At 41.7% G+C, this 15,653-nt stretch overlaps 1 non-coding gene across 1 annotated transcript; it reads right to left on the bottom strand.

Moving 5' to 3' along the window:
* Window positions 1-8,587: 8,587 nt before the first annotated feature.
* Window positions 8,588-8,659, bottom strand: TRNAC-GCA (transfer RNA cysteine (anticodon GCA)). The gene has a single exon. It is a non-coding gene; the product is annotated as a tRNA-Cys (tRNA).
* Window positions 8,660-15,653: the final 6,994 nt, after the last annotated feature.

The raw sequence follows: 15,653 nt of genomic DNA, 5'->3' as shown, positions 1-15,653 counted from the left end.
TATAACTGTATGCATACAACCTGCTACAACGATGTTAAACCATGAGGCAATGGATTCTTTACCAAACTCCAGTAAGCTCTTCACATATCCAATGACTAGCCTTTTCCTCCCTGTGACAACACTACTTAAATTAATTTTTTTTTCTTGCTGACTGTATAGGATTGAATCCTTAAATACAAGTGATATGTCCCAATTGGACTAGGCAAATTTTAGATGAATTAGAACCACTCCTTGCTGGTGGGAGCATTCTGACATTTCCTAACATCAGGGTCGTTATAAGGATCAAATAATAAAGTGATTTTAAAATGTTTTAAGGGTCTCTAAAGATTCCAGTGCATTATCTTGGGGGTGTGCATTTGTGTTCACTTTGAATTGTCATTATAGATCTGTGATACTCAGCAATGTTTGCTCAAAATCACAGCCATTCTGCCCACTGATTGATTGGTAGGTTGGTTGTTTTTAACCGCTGACTTTTCTGACCCTAGTTCTCTCTCTGTCCTGTAAGTGTAGTATTCAACAAAGTTGAGGGACACTTCTTGAATCTTTGTTCTTTCACAACATGATTTTCAGCTCTCAGTCCCGCTGGGCCTATCACTTAGTGCAAGTCACACGTTTATGAGGGTCCATTGTGCACCACGCTTGGTGTTTTCTGCAATCCTCACTTTCAGGAAGCTCCAGATCTACAACCTCCTTCAGAACATTTCCACCCTGAAGTCCAGCCATCGCTTCCTCTCGGCCTGTTTAAGTTGGAACTGAGCATCTCCTTTACCTTTTGGGAGCTACTCCTGACTTCCTGGTTTCTGTTGCTGGCAGCAGCTTCTTCCTGTCCGATAAGGCTGATACCTCAGCAGCATCATAAGAGGCTCTTCTCTTGTTCACTTTTGAAGAAGTACCAGGTTCTGATTCTGTAATCTTTCTATTCCTTTCACCTTCATACCATTGCAGGAGCCCCCAGTCAGCCTCTGGCATCCTGTGTCTCTCCAGTTTCATCAAGGGGTACCTGTTTGTGAGATTTAATTTTCCTTAAAAGTGCTTTGTGCTGCTTCTAAGAAAAATCTAAATACACTCTGACCACAACCAGTGTTTCTGTCTCTCTGCTTCTACAGAAAGATTCTACATGAATACTTTTCTTCAAGGGCACAGTTGTATTTCTTACTGTTTCCCCATATGTCCTGCCTTTCTCTCCTGAATATTGTCTATTAAGGAAAAGATGGCAGTTCTTACCCAAATTGGTCTACACATTTAATAGAGATGAAGTTGAAGGGCAAATGCATTTATTTGTGTTAAGTTTATCTGAAGGAAGAGAGATACACAAATAGCAAAAATAAATTTAAAAGAAGAAATTGGAAGGGAACCTTACACTGATAATAAATTGTAACATAAAATTACATTTAAATAAACATGCAGAGCCTGTAACAAATAGAGAAAACAATGAACTAGAATAGACAGCCCCAAATGCAAGGATGCATCTATTTTTAGTACATGAAAAAAAAATCTCCAGCACTCGAAAATAATGTGAAGTGATGGATTATCCAATGAGTGATGTGAAAATAATTTTTATTTAAAAAATTAAGCTAATCCTTTCCTTCTCACCATAGGCTAAAATAAATTTGGGGAAGATAAAAATGTCAAAAAGGAAAACATACCATAAAATCACCAGAAGAAATCTTAGTTAACTAGTTGTATAATCTGGGTATGTGGGAGGTCTATTCAGGCATAACCCTAGGGCAGAAGCCATAAAAAATTTAGATATGTAACTATATAAATGTGAAATTATGCATAAAAGTTATAAACAAAATGAAAAGCAAATGGTAAGACTGAGAAAAATATTTGTAACATATAAGACAAACAAGAGATTAATATCTTCAATATGTAAGGCATCATTACAAGTCTCTCAGAAGAAAATAAACATGAATAGAAACAAAAGGGCAAAGGCTATACAGAGGCAATTCACAGTGAAGAAACAAAAATGCTCAATACATGTGAAAACATCTTTAATCTTGCTTGTAATCAAAGAAATGAATATTTAAATGTTATGTCTGAGGACTAGGACGTTTCCTGTTTTACTTTATAAACTTTTGTATTTCTAAGCAATTAAAAAAAAACATTCAAATAAAATTAAAAGATAAAATATGCTACTGTGGATTTCTTGTAAACCTGTAAAGCCCTTACCAAATTCTTAATCCTTGAGAATGATCTTCTAGGGGTATATTTATTGGAAAGTTATCCATCAATAAATACCTAAGAGATAAAATAACCAAAGGATTAGAATGTGTGATAAGGTCCTGTTTCGGTGAAAATAAATGCAGAAATATAAAAATATATAGAAGAAAATTTAGATGCCTATAAAAGAGAATGTTGATAGGTTGTTTTTAGGTATTGGAAATATGAATAGTATTTTTGTTTTCTTATTTTTGCTTATCTATTTTCTAATTTTTCAGCCGTAAGCTTACATTGCTATAAACAAACTTTTAAGTACAACAGACACACATAAAAACATATAATTTGTAAGTATCAGTTTGATGTATTGTCAGTAAGCGAGCACACTTGTATTAGTTTTCTAATTTTAGCATCCTTTGCAATCTGGGTGGGCCAAGAACCTCTCAAATTACCAAGTGCTGGCTCCTTTTTTCTTAGCAGTTCCTTCAGCATTTCATCTTTCTTCTCACATTTTGTAAGAGCATCAAAAAGAGACCAGGCTGCATCTTCCACATTTTCCTTGAAAAATCCGTCAGCTAAATATCCAGGCTCATGGCTTACAAGTTCTGCCTTCTATCCAATGGAAGAACTCAGTTCAGCCAAGTTTTTTCCACGTTTTATAACGTGGATTGCTTTTTCTCCAGTTCCTCTCCAGAAGTATCTTGAACGTTCACATTACTTACAAGATTCTATTTAAGATGATAAATGTTTTCTCTAAGATGATAGAAGCTTTCTCTTCCATGTCCTCCACTTCTTTTCGAGCTCTCACCAGAATCACTTTTAAAGTCCATGGTTCTACCATCTCTTCAACCCAACATAGTCATTTTTTCTATCATGTGCCTCAAAATTCTTCCAGCTTCTATCAATTACCCAGTTCCAAAGCCACGTCCACACTTTTAGGTACTTGTTACAGCCACCATCTCCCTTCTCAGCAGCAAAATCTGTATTAGTTTCCTAGAGCTGCCAAAACACACTATTCCAAATGTGGTTGCCTGAAACAGCAGAGATTTATTCTCTCACAGATCTGGAAGCCAGAAGTCCAAACTAGGTTTTAGCACGTTGTACTCCTTCTATAGGCTCTCAGAGAGGAGCCTTCCTTGTCTCTCCCAGCTTCCAGTGGGTCCAGGTGATCCTTGGCTTGCAGATGCATCACTTCAATCCCTGCCATCTCCACAGGAGTCTTCACTCAGCCTTCTCTACTCTTCTGTGTTTCTCTGTGTCTTTTCCTTTTCTCTCTCTTACTTTTACGGGAGCAGTTTGTTGGAGTTTGGGGCAATGGGTGTGGCTTCTTTCACTACTCTGGTCTGCATATGAAGAACACACTCCAGGCTGCCTGTAGTCCGTTAGTCTGAATAGCATCTGAGTGGTGATGGGGGTGCAGTGGGGGAGGGTGGCAGCTCCCATGGTTGTCATCCAAGGCTCTTCATGAGTAAGCAGTCAGAGGTCTGGGAGGGGGTTGAGGCAGGAATCTGAGGAGAATGTGTATATATTTTGGGTCTAACACACACACACACACACACACACGCACACTCCTTCAGCTGCTCCCACTGCTTTGAGAATAAAGACAAAATCCTTTGCATGGCCTACGGGCTCCTGCCACCTGCCTTGTGTTGGAGTCATGTTGGCTTTCTTTTGGTTTCTTGAGTATACCATGATCCTTCCTGCCACAAAGGATCTTCGTGGAATGTCCCTACCCCCATTCAAGAGTTAACTCCTATTCATCCATGGGGTCTCAGCTTTTCATGATTTCTGAGGAGGATTTCCAGCTACCCTCTCCCTGCCCCCTTCTCTGTACCCCCTTCTCCTCATACCATGTCATCGAACTATCCTTTCTCTTTCTTCAGAGTGCTTTGACGACACCCATCCGTTGTGTGTGATTCACACATGTCTCCACAACTAGACTGTAAGTTCCTCGATGACAGGACACATCTCTAGCTACCCAGCTCTCCACTGCACCCCCTTTGCCCAATGCCTGACTCCACAGGTGGTGCTCATTAATACACAAAAAGTTTAAGATGAAAGAGAAATTGGGTAACAATGAAGACCAGCTTATATACTATAGTTGTTCTTGGGGTGAGGGAGTGGGGTGTGGGCTGCCTCAGGTGGGTTCATGTTTGTTAATGAACAGAGATTCATACATCTACAGGGGATTCCTACATCAGACTGAGGGTTGACCCAGATGACCTCCAAGAGTCAGCTCTGAGAATTTGTGCTTTGAATACTCCACATATTCAAGTCACACCTGGAACAGAACTTATCGGAGGTGCTCTGCCATTCTGCTCACGGTCACTGTCCCTACCCTCTTGGAACCTTCAGTCCATGGAGCATTTCAAAAGCATCTCCAGTGGAGATTTGGGAGTCTCGACCCCATTGGTCTCTCTGTTTCTGGTGGTTGAACTTTGTGACCCAAAGACTGGGGTCAAATTTGTAATCAGTTATGTTTATTCGGACCATTGTAGCCCTTGAATTTGGAGACAGTGAGGAGGCGGAAGCTCACAGAATATCTAATTCAGTCAGGCTGAGATACTGAGTGGAGAAAGGGAGGAATTGAGCAGAGGTGAGATGGATAGGATGAGGCAATATGTCCCTGGCTAACAAAAACTGTGGAGAGGAATCTGTGACTTCTCAAAGGTTAGCCCTCAGGGATCCCAGGGATGGGCACTCCAGGGTTTCTCAGCACACTTTTGCTTTCCTGTGTTGGCTCCAGCCAGCTCAGTATGTGCAAGAAGCAAGCAAGACGCCCCAAATTTTGGCCTGTGTAGCAGTGCATCTCTTTTAAAAATTTACTATTTTTGCAGAGTTCTAAATTTCCTTGCCTATGGTTTGCCCTGGTGAATGCTTGTTAATTCAGTTTCATTGTTGCCTGGGGAGAAAGAACCCCAGTGACCCACTATAACCACTGCTTTAATGTGGGGCCTCTGCTTTGGGCCTGTGGAGTATCCTTTAACAAATGAGCAGAAGTGGCCAAAGTTATATTAGGCAACGCTGCCAGAGGTTTATGATAAAATCTCCAGTCACTGCCAGGGACAGTGTGATCCCTGTCAGTCTGAGGATTAACTTTTCTGTAGTAACAGCTCAGACCTTTATTGGGAGGTTGTGGGGGAGGCTCTCACCACATACCAGTCACTGTGCTGGTGGTGGGAGTGGGGATGGGGGGAGATGCTTTTATACGCATGATTTCAGTTAGTCTTATGTTGTTGTTGTTCAGTTGCTAAGTTGTGTCCAACTCTCTGTGACAACATGGACTGAAGCACTCCAGGCTTCTCTCCACTAACTCTTGGAGCTTGCTTAAATTCATGTCCATTGAGTCAGTGATGCTATCTAACCATCTTCTCCTCTGCTGCTCCTTTCTCCTTTTGCCTTCAATCTTTCCCAGCATCAGGGTCTTTTCCAATGAGTCAGATCTTTGCATCAGATGGCCCAAGTATTGGAGTCTTCATAATATTTTCTAATGTGGATATTAATATTAGTCTTCATAATATCTTTCTTATGTGGATATTATTATTCCTACTTTATCATGGTAAAATGGAGATGCAAATTATTTAGATGACAAACTCAAGATCATACTGGGGCTGAGATTCCACTCCAAACCCATTACCTGCTCTGCACCAGGCTAACCCTAAAATGACTTAAGAACATAGAGCCAGATGGCCTAAGGCTGGTTATTTGTCACCCATGGGTCAGGAGGAATCAAGATCTTTCCCACTCCACCTGAGATCATGCAAAGAAAGTGAATTAGGGATAAGAACAATGAAATTTTCAGCTAGGCCTATTCTCTGTCTTCCTAGGTAGCATTTAGAAGGTGTTGACAAATGTTGGAATAAATTAGAAAATTTTCAACCAATCCTTGCTATGTTTGTTCAGCTGTCTCTTGTCTTAAATTCTCATTCCAATGCTGAACCAAAGTTTTCCTTTGTCTGAAAGATTCCAACATGAACTTTAAATCCCCCCAATAATATCCACTTTGCTGGGTTATTGTAAAAAGAAACTGCAAATGATCACATTCTCATTTATCACTTCATTGCATTATATAAAAAATTAAGTGCTGGAAAATATAGGAAGTTAAAATGTGAATATACAGACAAGAGTCCTACACAATTTTTAATACTGAGCAGAAAAATTTGGCTCTGAATTTCCTGCTGGTCAAAGGAAAAAGAGAAATACGATCGAATATTTAATATTAGTTCGCATAAAGAAAAACCATGGAAAATAAAGTTTCTCAGGGGCAGAGAGATTTCCCTGGCACTTAGAGAGGAAATAAATTTCTCTAGAAGACTGAGGATGACATTGGATGATAAAGTGACTATAGTCCTCATCACTCCCTTCCCTCCATTACATTCAATTGCTGTTGTTCAGTTGCTCAGTTGTGTCTGACTCTTTGTGACCCCATGGACTGCAGCACGCCAGGATTCCCAGCCCATCACTAACTCCCAGAGTTTGCTCAACTCATGTCCATTGAGTTAGTGATGCCATTCAATCATCTTATCCTCTGTTGCCCCCCTCTCCTCCTGCCCTCAATCTTTCCCAGCATCAGGGTCTTTTCAATGAGTTGGCTCTTCATATTAGGTGGCCAAAGTATTGGAGTTTCAGCTTTAGTATCAGTCCTTTCAATTAATATTCAGTACTGATTTCCTTTAGGACTCACTGGTTTGATCTTGCTGTCCAAGGGGCTCTCAAGAGTCTTCTCCAGCACCACAGTTCAAAAGCATCAATTCTTCAGCTCTCATTCTTCTTTAGGGTCTAACTCTCATATCTGTGCATGACTACTGGAAAAATAGCTTTGACCAGATGGACCTTTGTTGGCAAAGTAATGTCTGCTTTTTAATACACTGTCTAGGTTTGTCATAGCTTTTCTTCCAAGGAGCAAGCATCTTTTAATTTCATGGCTGCACTCATCATCCACAGTGATTTTGGAGCCCAAGAAAAGAATTATTAAATTCAATATTACAATAGAGGCAAAATGCCAAAGCACAGTTCAATGAAAGGAATTCTGCAAAGGGGTTAAAAGAATGGGGTTCATGAGACTTCCCTGTCAGACCCGTGGTTAAGACTCTGTGCTTCCAATGCAGGGGGCACGGGTTTGATGCCTGGTCAGGGACCTAAAATCCCACTTGCCACATGGCATGGCCAATGGAAAAAAAAAAGAATGTTTGTGATTCATTGGTATGAATTTCTAGAATGCCAACAAATCCAGGATTTTAAAATATAAAATAAAAATGGATAAGATGCATATATTTTAATGTATCTTCTATAAGGCACATTTTTCTCAAGGGAGTTTCAATCAAAAATTGTGCAGGAAGCAGAAGACAGTTTGAGGTTATATAAAGACAACAGTGGCTTCAGAATTTCTTCATGGGGTGGAGGGTTAAGGGGGACAGTCTGGTTGGAACTGGGGGTGCTGGGTAGAGTGACCAATTTGTCCAGCTTGCCAAGAATGTTCTTGGTTTGGGGACTAAAAATCCCACACCCCTAGATGCTCCTCAGGCCTCAGCAATTGGAGCAGTGGATCACCCCAGTGCCAGGCTGGGAGTTCCAAAGCCACACTGACATAACAAGCACACTATTTTTACTTAGATTGCATGTTTATTTAGGGGTGGCTCTGGGGGATACTGATGGATTTCTCCCCAAAGCCAACACACATGTTCTGCATTGCCAGATCGGAATGATTTAGCAGTCCAGTGCTTGGGTGGTGGAATCAGATCCGTTTGTGAAAACTGACGAGCCCAGAGATACTCTAGGGACTAAACATCCATCGTGCCTAGCCTTAGGGTGACTGTAAAAATGCTAGGTGAAAACGCACATGGGGAAGTTTTCTTTGCAGAAATTCTTTAGAAACTAGAGAAAAGAGCCAAGTGGAGTGACCCTAGTTAGTGTCCTGGTTTGCCACTGATCAGTTGTGAGGTTTTGAACTGTTCACTCAACCCTTGGAAATGTAGTTTTTTCATTTGTAAAGTGGCCATACGGATGTTATGAAAATTGACTGAGATACTTGAAAGCCCGTGGCAGAGTGCCTAGCTCAATAAGCATCTCTTTCTTCCCCCTTTCCTCTTCTCAGTCTAAGATAAGTGGAGTTCAGCTTGCAGGTGGGAGGTTTGAACCAAAACAATAATTGTTCTTCAGATCAACCTCAGCAGTTAGAATTTCCCCACCACACCACAGTGATGAATGGAGAGCTGAACATCTCAGGGGTCATTCCTAAATGTAGTCTGTCTGATTGCAAAAGATGTGATTTGCAAAGTACTTTAAGGATTAGTTAGTTAGTGTTAGTTGCTCAGTTGTGCCCGACTCTTTGAGACCCCATGGACTGCAGCCCACAAGGCTCCTCTGTCCATGAGATTTTCCAGGCAAGGATACTGGAGTGGGTTGCCATTTCCTTTTCCAGGGAATCTTCCCAACCCAGGGATCGAACCTGGGTCTCCTGCACTGCAGGCAGACTCTTTACCGACTGAGCTACTAGGGAAGGATATTCAGTATTAATTCAGTACCATCTAAAATATCCTTGGATTCTAGGCTCTTTTTCAGCCAGTAAAACATGTAATTTCCCTCCTTCCTTCCTCTCTTCCTCCCCCCTGCCTTCTCCCCTCTCCCCTTGCTCTTTCAAGCTTTCTATTTTTCCCTTTTGCTTTTTGGCCCGATCCACTTTTTCTTTACACTAGATTAGTATGCTTTATCTTGCTGATCACTGCTCCAGCCCCCTATGTTGTTCAGTTTACTAGCTATGAGCTCCCAGGTTAGTTATTTGTAGACTCAATCATCTTATCTATAAAAGAAAAGAAGGAAATCAGATAATTTACAAGGTCCCCTACAGCTCTGCATCCTATAGTATGAGGAATACTGTTCTTTTATTTATTCAGCAGATATTTATTGAGCATTTATTACGTACCAAGTGCAATGTAGTAATTGGGTCTACAGTGATAAACAAAACAGCAAAGCCTCTGTTCTCATAGAACTTATATATTAGAGAGAGAAACAATAAATGAAACACAAATGAATGTGTAGCATATCAGGGGTAGTAAGTGCTGGGAAGGGAAATTAAGTGGGATGAAATGTAAGGAATGATGGTGATGGTGGGATGTGGGAGTGCCTTGTGGTGCTACTTGAGAGGCAGTGGTCAGGAAAGCCTCTCTCCAGTAAGCCGACATGTGAGCAGAGACCTGAATGAGTGAGGAACAAGCCAGGTGGTTATCTGCAGAAGAGTGTTCTGAGCAGAGAAAACAGTTAGTACAAAGGTCCTGAGGTTGGACCGTGTGCTCATTTGGAAGAAATATCAAAGGAGGCCAGTGTGGCTCTGGATTGTGTGGAGCCAGAAAAGAGTAGTAAGAGATGAAGCACAGGATTATGAAAGATGATAAGAATAATGCACCATCGGTTCAGCATCTGTGTCTGGCCCAGGTTTTCACGGAAACCCTAGAGAGGAGCATAGACCATCTGAGACTTATCTGATTTCTGGGTGCTGGCCTCTCAGTCTCTCTTTACATGATGCTGTGTCTTTAACCTCATCCAGGGCTAAGGCAGGCAGTCTTCAGAGACCATCAGGCAGAGACACAGAGGCACTGAAGTCTGAATGTCTGGCTTGTTATTCCTGGTACTCTCAGGGATGAGGGCTTGCCCCAGGCTCCACCTTTTACCACCTCCCGGCCTGGAATGGTCCTCAGAGGTTTTGAACACATGCACTGCGTTTAGTAAGAAGCTGGTGTTTTTCATCCCATTGAAAATGGAGCAGAGTGATAGAAAGCAAATCTTGAGGAAATGGAAGACTCAATCTTGTTCATGTGTTCATGAAATCTCCCCAGTCTATCTGTCCCTTTCCGAAGCTGAAATTGCCCTCAGCCCATCCCTCCCAGCACCTGTTTTTCCATTATGTAAGGGAAAAATAAAGGGCCTGGAAAATCTGACTGGGCACTTACTGTGATAGGCTAAGAACCCCCAAAGTTCAACCTTTGTGTTTTTAATTATCTATGAAGGCACAAAGAACTATGGCTATGGCTTCCCGTGTCCTTGTAAACTCAAACCACTATTGGTCAGAGCCAGCTATGAAGATATTGATAGAATATTTCTTCCTGTGTTATTGACCGTCTCCTTTTTATATTCCAAGGTCTAGTAGAGTCTGAGACTAGCCACTCTGGCCTCATTGAATCAGAAACTCTCCCTAACCGTTCCACGTTTTGGAACTTTTTGAGTTCAGGAAGAAGATACTAATGACACATTTTTGAGAGGCTGTAAAGTTCTAGAAACAGTGCCAGGTACATTTTACATAAATCATATCCTTTAGCCTCAGCACTAGACTGTGGTGGTGGATGTGATGAGCCCACTTTCCAGGTGAGACCAGGGAGGTGTAGGTGAAGCAGCTACAGCCATAGAGCTGGTAAGTGAGGGGAATTTTCCCTTTTGCTGTCTCCTTGTGATTCTTCTAAACATTATCAACCTTTTCTCTAATGAAGGCTGACTCCTTGACCTAATCTACTTTCTCTCCGAATGCCAGCTGGATTGGAATTGAGGTTTGGGGGAAGGTGTAGTGGAGCAGAACTTTGTTTTAGACGATGGTCTTTAAATAAGATGAACTAAGCTTGGCCACCGGAGGAAGAAATGGCAACCCACTCCAGTATTCTTGCCTGGAGAATCCCATGGACAGAGGAACCTGGAGGGCTACAGTCCATAGGGTCTCAGAGTTGGACATGACTGAAATGACTTAACACGGCAGCTCGAGCTTGGCCACACACCTAAGTCGGTCATCCCCCAGCCAACGCAGAGAAAGAGTTGCACAATTCTTCAAACAGTTCAGGGCCACCCTATGTGCTTCTGCTTCCTCACCTTGCAAGACATCTCTGGGAGCTGCAGGACTCATATACAGAGCATTCAATTCTTTTTCTTCTCTTAGTTTCACCATATCCCTGAACAGTTGATCTTCCTACTGCTTTTCTTGCAGAGCCGCGGGAGTCTACACAAGGGATGTGATTGCTCTGTCCACATAGCCATGGAGGTGGTCTTTGATTTTTGGTTCCCGAGCACCCAGGTAATTTAAAAGCCAACACTTTCTCCTATGGAATTTCAGCTGAACTGGCACTTTTCTGGTGAAATGTGAGTTAAGTGAGCCCTGCTGTTTCAGAGTTCGGCTCGCTGAATTGCTCTCCCTGGCCTCTTCTGCCTGCTACTTTGTGTTGGAACAGAAATTCCACGGCATCTGCTTGCTGAGAGCTCAGCTGGTGTCATCACCATCCTCCTGGATCCATCAGCGCTCACTGACAAACAAGGAAACTGGATCCATGTTGGACATGAGCTTTGCTCAGTTATGCAGTTTGTCTCTCTGTAATCCCTCTGGTATTGACAAATAGAACGCAGGGACGCAGGCGGCAGTGACAGCTCCTGCAGACAGCATGTATTAGCATCGGCATTATCGTCCTTGGCCCTGACAGCCTGGGCACTAGAGAGAGGATTAAGTGATTAGTACTGTGTATGTTACAACCATCTTTTTATTCCTTGTGACTTTTCGGTTTTGCTCACTTCATAAAGATGTAAAAGCGGGCTCTGAGTAAAAACAGATGCACTGATACATTTTTCAGGTCTGATGGGTAGCATATGTCTTGGATATTTGGGCAATGTTGAGACATTATCAAGTTTCTCCATGTACTGAGCAAATTCTCTGCCTTTGTGGCAAATATAGGCTTAAAGGGAACTGTGAGGTACATTACATATATTTAGAAAATAAAGATCTGTTTGAATCTCTGACATTGCATTTGATGGGTTGGTGTATATAGATAATCATTTAAAGAAATTTGTTCCCTGAAACTTTAGTAAAAGTCAGGTTGATCTTGTGGGATTTTGCCCCTAAGATGGGATTAATATAACAGTTATATATAATTTTTTAAAATTTATTTTTGATTTGGCCAAATTCTCTGGAATAATCATCCACAAGAAGTGGCCCAAAGGAATGTCCACCATATCTCTCAACATCAATTTTATGAGTGATAGCATGTTATACATTTCTAGGGTAGAAAAGTCTATTAAAGTCATGATAAATTAGGGCCTTTGGTCTTTATCATAGTGTGTGATTTTTAGATTGTAAAATGCTGACCTCTTATATTCTATATTTTCTTTTCTTTTAATTTGCTTATTCATTCATTCAGGAAGTTTGTTTGTTTGTTTGTTTGTTTGTTTGTTTTACTGAGCATCTCCTATGAGGAAGTGCAGAAATCTATAACAATCTAAAATATATATTCTTTGCTCCCTGAAAGTCTGTTGAGCAGTCAAGGATGGTTTATGACTATGTGCCAAATGAGCTCTGGCAACAGGGAGCGGGGTGAACTTACTAGGGGGTGAGTCAGTGAGGATGCAGAAGGCAGACAAGACTTTACAGGGGAGGGGATAAAATGGCCCTCAGAAAAGGAAAGGCATGCAGGAGAGAAGGGTGTGGTCCCTGTGGGAGTAGGAAAATAATTAGTGGTTCTTATTTGGAGTTTGGGTAAGACTAGAAAAGGAGATTGGAGCAGACTGTGTTGGACCCGAATTGTCACATTTTGGGAGTTTGGATCTTATCCCCCTAGAAATAGGGAGCCTCTGATGTGAATGAGGATGACATTTGTTTTGGTAGGGGTTCTTAGGACAGATTGTTGGCAGGTAGGATGAGAGAAGTGCTAAGGAAACCAGACAGACCAGAATGCAGGAATCAAGGGGTGCAGGCAGGAGACCCGGATCCCCAGTTAACACAGAAGCGAGAGGGAGGGGATTCTCAGAGTAGGAGGTAGCTATGCTGAATTATTGGAAGTTGGAGTAAGAGCCAACCTTTGTTTTTTTTTTTTTTTTGCCCCATGTGGAATCTTAGTTCCCTGACCAGGGATTGAACCTGTGCCCTCTGCTTCCTGGTCTGCCAGGAAATTATCTGAGCCAATGCCTGTGTGCCGGCCAAACTGCTAAGTAATTTGCATGTATTTAATCTTTACAGAAATTCTGTGATGAAGGAATTCTCATTAGTCCCATTTTTGAATGAGGAAATCGAGGCTTAGAGGGGTCAAGTAACTTGATCAATGTCATATTGTAGGAAGTGGAGAGCCAAAATTTGAACCTGCCCTCCAAACTCCTAATCGTTATGAATGCCTTACTGCCTGACTGCGGAAGGGATGGAGGGTAGAGGGAGAAGGGGAAAAAACTTTTAAAAAATATTGGAAATGTAACATTTCAAAAGAATTTTATTAGTATAATCATATTATTATTAGCCTGGAAAAAAATAGCTAGCTTGAAATAGAAATGAATAAATCAAATTTTCATATTAAAAAAAAAAAAGATACTCTATAAAGTGAAAGAGAAGTTCATCCAAAATATCCTGTCTTAAAATAGATGCAAAATTCAGAAATGCAATGCATGCTGTTTATCTTAATCCTCTTTATTTACATGTTCTCATACACAGAGCACTGTATACTATGAGGCTGCCCATGAGTACACATGTGTGTAAATATCACCCAGGGACCCAAACGAATTTAACCTTGGTTCAAGCTTGAAGGGGAAAATGGCTGTAGTTTCGACTTTTAAAAAATTATCTGTTTATTTCCCTTTTTCTGTCGATAACTCCTGGTTGTAACGCTGAAATCGTATAAATACAGCACAGTTAACTCACAAAATGAGCTTAGTGTTCTCGGGGCAGCGCAAGTTGAACAACACATAATTTGGCACAATTTGGTGGGCCTGAGTTTAAGACAAATACAAGACTGAGAGAGCACAGAGGCTTTATTATTTCTAAGTGAGTTCATGTAGTGTACATGGGTGGAACCGATCAGAAACCCCCACACGGCCCTCTGCCACATCCAAGCATTCAGTTCTCATGCTTTCATAAGTGTCGTATTCATGGCACGGGGTTCTTTCTCCCCAAATAGGAATGCTGTTGTTTTAAATGACCATCTGTGCTTTTGGCAGAATAGTGAATGCCATCTCCTTTGGCCTCCTTTGGGCCCAGTTGGTGTCACAGCGAGGTTGGAAGGGCAGTAGAACACATGAGGCAGAGTGTTTTTTCTACACTCAGAGTGGTTTTCTACAGTCTTATGAAAGGGATGGCAGAGGGGAAGTGCTCTATAGAGCTGCTAAATGGGGGCTTCCTTACCCAGTCAGAGTGCTTCACATCACATTTACAAATGGAAGAGAAGGATATTAATGTAGATTTGCTTGAATCCTTGAGAAAAAGGAAGAGAAAGAAAATGAAGATTTGTCAGGCACCTATGGAAGAGACCTGGGTTTGATCCCTGGGTAGGGAAGATCCCCTGGAGGAGGGCATGGCTACTCCAGTAATCTTGGCTGGAGAATCCCATGGACAGAGGAGCCTGGTGGGCTATAGTCCTTGGGGTTGCAAAGAGTGGGACTTGACTGAGGGACTAACACTTTCACTTTTCACTATGTTGTATAGCTCAGGTGGCCATATACCAAATCTTAGATTTTACCTACAGGTTTAGGGTAATGAACCAGAAAAGTTCTCACTTTCAGAGGTGTCCTGGTTTGGACAATAAATTACATCGTTGTCTGATGCATAATCAGAACAAGAGCCCTTTTTAGGGAAAAATCTCATTCTTCCTGCTGTCCACGTCTGGCAACTGAGTCATTGAGAGGTTAAGTAGTTCAACAGATGCAACGTAACATGGGAATTTGACAAGAAGTTCTTTCTGCTTCATCATGGTACCTCCCAAAGAGTATTTCATCAATGCCAAAACAATGGTACTCATCCACCAATGGGGCAAATTAATTTATTTTCAAAGTTATTTGAAAGGGTAGCATGTTCTTTCCATTATTTTCCAGTGATGGGGAGTTGGATTTATCCCATGCTCTCTCACTTTGCCCTCTTGTGACCAGGCATAAAATTTGGAGGAATAAACGAGGAACTGATGATCACACTTAAATGGACTATGGGTTCATGGACTACAAGAAAGGCAACAGATCTGTATAGGGATTAGACCCAGAACAGCTTCTTCCAACTGTAAAGTCAGTTCAGTTCAGTTCAGTCGCTCAGTCATGTCTGACTCTTTGTGACCCCATGGACTGCAGCAAGCCAGGCTTCCCTGTCCATCACCAACTCCCAGAGCTTACTCAAACTCATGTCCATTGAGTTAGTGATGCCATCTAACCATCCCATCTTCTGTCGTCCCCTTCTCCTTTCCTAGCTTCCTTTCCTCCTGCCTTCAATCTTTCCTAGCATCAGGATCTTTCCCAATGAGTCAGTTCTTTGCATTAGGTGGCCAAAGTATTGGAGTTTGAGCTTCAACATCAGTCCTTCCAATGAATATTCAGGACTGATTTCCTTTAGGATGGACTGGTTGGATCTCCCTGCAGTCCAAGGGGACTCTCAAGAGTCTTCTCCAACACCACAGTTCAAAGGCATCAATTCTTTGGTGCTCAGCCTTCTTTATAGTCCACTCTCACACATTCATACATGACTACTGGAAAAACCATAGCTTTGACTAGATGGATGTTTGTTGGCA

This window comes from Dama dama, chromosome 18 (genome assembly GCF_033118175.1).
Source record: "Dama dama isolate Ldn47 chromosome 18, ASM3311817v1, whole genome shotgun sequence".
Lineage (NCBI taxonomy): Eukaryota > Metazoa > Chordata > Mammalia > Artiodactyla > Cervidae > Dama > Dama dama.
This window is presented reverse-complemented; position numbering and strand designations above follow the sequence as displayed.